Here is a 6000-nt window from a genome sequence, read left to right as displayed (position 1 = left end):
ATTTGATATCTCAAATGTTCAAAGCACGTCTCTGATGAAAATTTCTGTTCGTCTGTCTGGTCACCACGTAGCCTACAAGTGTAAATGTGTCCGTCTTGTGATTTATGTTTCGCTCTGCTGACGGTCTCTGCAGGGATCAGCGGCTCTGCTGTTTGCTGTTATCTATCTGACTGAGACATCTCTTGCTCCATCTCAGCTGTCACCTAAAGCTTCATTTCCCTGCCTGTCACCATCTGCTCGGCTCAGTGTCTGCCACAAAGCCACTTTTATATATATATATAAAAGCTACTCTGCCACATATTACATCTCATTTCACTGACAATACTTGTGCACCCACGCTGTAAGACCTGACCCTTTGACCTCACCTTATGAGAGTAATGAAAAGTGCCGCTGTAGATAAAATGTGGGCCGCTTCCCCGCATGTACACACACAAATACACATCCCAAAGGCAGGAAGGGGAAAAGTGCTGAAAGGTGTTAAAGAGAGCAAGGTTTGGTTTAGCACAATAAGCATGTGTCCATCCTGAGAAAACAGGAATCCAATAGCAAGGGTTGCCCCAAGGATGATATTGTGCATTTTATGGCCTCTTTATGTCGGTGTTAGCACAAACTTTTTAATGGAGCTCATAAAATGTGTATACTGCTTGAAGACACAGATTTTCTCACAGTGGGGACCTATGGCTGCTGCAATGGAAAGAGCACTGATGCTTGTACTTTTCTAAATGTTACTTTTTTTATCACTTTCATTTTAATGTAAAAAAATTGATAAGTAATTAAATTTTTTGATACTGATACTCTTGAAGCTACATTTTGAAATGATACATATGATAGGAACATTCAAATATTATGACTTACAACAGTGACGTCTTACACAACTCACTCCAAGGCTGAATCGTTTTAATGTAGGATACAAGCTATACACAAATGGCTTTTTCACTCAGTCTCTGATGATGATAATGACAGCTTTGTGCCCTGAAAAAGAACTATATCTAATGTGATCGCCCACATTTCATTCAGTCATTTTAGTTTGGTCTGGGTGTCGCTTCCATTACAAAATGTATTTCAGTTAGATACAGTGCTGTGCAAAAGTCTTGAGCCACCCGTGACTTCTTTTTGCAAGCAAAATGGGAAATAGGTGATGGATGATTGAAAAATGCGCAAATACACATAGAAACAGTTGCAACAGCCTTCAGGTTTTTGGATATTGCCTTCCTTTTGTTCTATTGTCTGCCAAGATGATCCCACACTGCTTGAGTAATGTTAACGTCTGGGGTCAGAGGAGGCCAATCCTTGACTAATTGTGTGCTCCATTGCGTCTTTTTCTCTCCAGATATGCTTTTACTGCACTGGCAGTGTGTTTGGGATCATTGTAATGCCAAACATATGCTTTCCAGATGGTATTACATGGTGGTTTAAAGTCTGATGGCACTTTTCTGTGTTCATAATTCCTCAGTTTTGACAAGATCCTCAACACCACTGACTGAAATACAGTCCCAAACCATGACAGAGCCTCCACTGTGTTTTACAGTTGGCTGTAGACACTCACTGTTGAAACTCCCATTGACATACTGGCAACAGCTGATGACTTTGAACCCAAAATTTCACCCCATAAGATGTGTTTCCACTGATTTTCAGTCCAGTTCTTGTGTAATTTGGCATACCTCAGCCTTTTATCCCCATTTCCCTTCTTAACAATGGCTCTGCTGCAGACCATGCCAAGACATGCCAAGAGTTTGGCTAATGGCTGTTTGTTGATCGTTTGCCTGTCGAACTGTGTTATCTTTGGCATTTTTTATAGATTCAAAAAATTGGGAACAAATGATGTGTTTTTGCAACAGGCCACCTAAATATACAATTTGAAAATTGGTTATTTGCTAAGTTGTCTGTTATGTGTAGAGTGGTTCATCCCTTCAGTTAGGTTTCTTTTTTAATATTTGAATGGGTCATAGGTCAGTGTTAAACAATGAAAAATAGAAACATTCCTCTAAAAACGGTCTGGTATAGGCACTGGACTGAAAATGAGTTATAAAGCAGCCAATGTTAAAAGAAGAACTTTGGAAGGCCTTCATAAAGCCTGGAGGCCTTTTGATGGAGCCCACTTCAAAAAATTCAAGATGTATGGCTCCTTGGAACCAAAATTTTAAAGGAAAGAGAGTTTGCTGGAGACTTTTGCACATTTACTACTCAGTACTTTGGGTTGAATTCGGCTTCTTAAGGACACAAGAACAACTGAATTCAAAAAGTGACATATATGAATGCTCCGAATTATTCTGTCTGGCTGTCTGGCAATGACCTCAGCTGTGCTCTGCATCTAGGTGCCACTTAACCTCATTAGAGGACAATGAAACAATAGATAAAATATCTGTTTGCCTACGCACACACACAGACACATGAATTAAAAACAGATATTTCAGCCTTTACGTTCTTGACACGGAGACACTTTTTTTTTACAGCGATACATCTTTATTACCTACTTAAGCCTAAAGTGGCTCCATCACCTGACATCTAAATCTTTGTTATTGCTCCGGCGCCACAGTGCTGGATTCATAAGGCGATACAACACAGCAGAGCTTAGACCACGCTCAAGTGTGTGGGCATTGCAGACAATGGCCACTGGGTCAATGAGGGGTGAGGAGAGAAGTGAGTCCCAGGAGAGTGTGCAAGAAGGATTTTCATTGCTCCAAATAATGACAGCACAATATCACCAAGCCAATGCGTTGTGACGACAGTAACGATCGAATGTGGTTCTTTGTATCAAAGTTCACCCTTTTGACCTCCATGTTGCTATGGAAACACTATATAGTAGCAATAGCTGCTGACTGACACCTGTCACCTGGGGCAGATATCACTTTCAGATAATGTTCTTTTAAGTGTACTGTCCTTCATCTGTTTGTCACCAACAGTCACCCTATAGCCAAAATTTACAGTCTTTTAAGCTGTACTTCCAATTATGCTTAGATGGCAACATAGTCAGGGACTGGATTGTGGTCTGTGGTTTGATTTTGGCACACAAATGTTTGTTTGTTTTGTTAGATAAAGGCTAATGCATGTGGAAAGAATCATAACTTGTTTAAGATTAATGCAAATAAACAGTGTGTCCGGTTGCTGTGGATGTTTTCGGAATTAAGCCAAGCCACAATCTTTATGATTCATAAAACACTGCAGAGTGCTGTGGTCTCACCAGTTATTTATAGTTTCAAAAGTTTATCATTGAGCGTTATATCTGCATTTTCAATATTGATATTCTTGCAGCTTGTGAAATGCATAAATTAGCAACATTTTCTGTTCCAGCTAAAAAAAAATGATCAAATTACACTAACTTTGTAATTAAAAGGATTTTTGCTGTTGCAAATTAGTTTTAGACACAATTTGCAAAAGATTCTTTTTTCATAATCATTAATTTAACCAAACTGCTGAGCCAATGTTGTGACCTATGTGCTGCTGTTATGATTTTAACATGATCACATATATATGCTCCTGCATATTCTACACTTTACTGGTTTTGCGGTGTTCCATAATTGAAAATTGAGCGTGCTTTGTTTGTGCTGATGTCGTCGAAAACCCTCCAGTTTGTATATGAAGCATCCTGTGCACCCCCTTCCAACACGCCCTCATCCCCCGAGGCTCTCTCTGTGTGTGAGAATACACAGAAAGCCCCAGCTGAAACCACCTCAGCAAAATGTTTGACCAGAGACAGGACAGCTAAACCGCTCTTGCCCCTTGGGTGTTTGTTCATGAGAAAGATATAAAACGAAGAACAAAGAAAAAGTAAAAAAAACAGCATAAAAGAGGACGTTATTAGGATTGAAAAACAAAGAAGACTGAAAGTCAAGTTTTTTCTCAATTCAAGTCTACATGGTAACAGGCTCTGGTGTAGTCACCTTGTGTTTCCAGATAAATGCCAGTGCTCCAGGGAAGAAATGGGAGCGTCACAGTGATATGAAGGGAAGTTGTGCATCAGTTTGCAGTGAAAAAAGGGCAAAATAACCCTCACGAAATTCCTTTAGAGAGCAAAAGTTGCCTGATGCAAACTATGATGAGTAGACTTGGAGTAACTGCATAAATAAATCTGATATCTCCATCAGCTGATGTTTGGTAAAAGATGGTAAATGAGAAAACTGTTGCTCAGTTTTCACGTTGAAGTGGGCAAAATTCTGGATGCTGAATTGTCGCAGATACATCCATGGCAGTGTGAGTGTGTGTGAGAGAAAGTGCTTAAAGTGATTTATGAATCTATGGATAAATGTAGCTTATAGTGTTAATAGTGTTGATTAGAATAAAGTGATATTTAAGTGCCATTTCTTTTTAAAAAACTACAAATTATAAGAGGAAAAGTGCAATACAACTTTTATGAAACAATCTTATATCAGTTTCAGGCTCTTAAGCTTACGGCAGTGCACTGCACGATGGGAACAGTGTGTCTAATGCCGGTGAAAAATGCATGTAGGCTATATATGACCAGATAGTTTAAATGTATCGTACATCATTACCTGAACCTAATCTTGTTTTAATGTACTCTAGATCTCTCATATCCTGTCAGTTAGGGACCCATCGTGATTAGAAAGGACTTAATTATTCCAAAACAAAAGCCTACTGGAGACACAAAAGGAAGGTTGTGGCGCTGGCTGTTGATATTGTTCTATCAGACAGCTCGAAGGGAGGAAGTCCTCTGTCTGAGCTGCCAGGCCTCGCTGTTTTTTGGGGGGCTCGGGGGAAGAGGGGGAGGGGTCGTGGGGATAAGAGACCACTCTGTTATCTTTGTGTAAAAGGTCACACAAGAAGCAAAAGCAACAGCCATCTGTGTTTTCCACACACTCTGATGCAGCTATCTGGATAATGGAACGCTGAGCGAACACACACTTGCACGCAGACATCGGTCACTCGTATCTGCACACCAGGACAATATCTTGAAAGGTGCATTGTCAGAAGAAAGTGGAAAGCCCCGCTGATATGTTATATGTTGTTGCTGTAACGTGCATGTGTGGCTACCATTGTTGTTGAAACAAAAAGTTTATGAGCAGGCGTTTGCTTGGAATGAATAGTGCTCATTTATATTTCTCAGAGATTTGACGTATGTGTTAGTGCTGCCATTGAACAGGATGTGTCTCCTTATTTATGCGACAGCTTCAAGCAGCCTCAAGCATGATATTTTCATTTGCAGCTTTGACGTATTGTCAAAAATAAACTGGAGTGGAGGCACTCTAGCTAATGACGGCCATTCTAATACATCTGACTCCTGTCCATGGGGTTAAATGAAATCCTTTCTTGTGTTCCACGTTGTTGCATAACTCAATGGACAATGTGCTTGCACCTTCGTCCAGACTTGCGTGAGACTATATAAAAGCTCTGCCAAAGACGTGTGTTTCACTAGCAGGAGTATCTGCATCCTCCCAGTCTCCTTTGGCTGAGAAATGTGAAAACACTCACAGGAAGAGTAAATTCTGGCTCGGGACTTTTTTTCACGATCCTATTGTTTTCTCTCCAGTTCCTTTAGTGGCATACACAAGCAGACCGGTCACAGTGGATAGCACACAACACATGCGTGCTCGTGTGGAGACATGTACGCCACATAATTGCATGAACACGCACAGTACATGCACACACGCGCCTCTACATGCTCAGAGCGGATCCCATCCAGGGAATTCATGTTATTATTGCCACATGGGACCTCAGTGTTGAGCGCTATTAAAGCGATAAACAAAAGCACGCTGCACAGATTAGGGAAATATATAATTCGGTAAGAACCTGCAGAGATAAAGACAATAACTCATCAGTCTGTCACAATGAAAGGCCTCTGAGGACAAAGATGCTCCTTTTTATAGAACTCCTTGAGCGGTGCACTGTTTTTGCGGTGCAGCTTGGTTGGTTGTCTCCACTGCAATATAGAAAAAAGAATAACAAATTCATCCATTATCAGGGTCTGGCCTAGTCTCTGGGCTTCAGGCTAATTAACGACAATATGACAGCTATTGTTCCAGAGCCACGGCCTTTTACTACAGA

This window comes from Oreochromis aureus, linkage group 5 (assembly GCF_013358895.1).
Source record: "Oreochromis aureus strain Israel breed Guangdong linkage group 5, ZZ_aureus, whole genome shotgun sequence".
NCBI classification, from domain to species: Eukaryota; Metazoa; Chordata; class Actinopteri; order Cichliformes; family Cichlidae; genus Oreochromis; species Oreochromis aureus.
Note: the sequence above shows the minus strand (reverse complement) of the source record.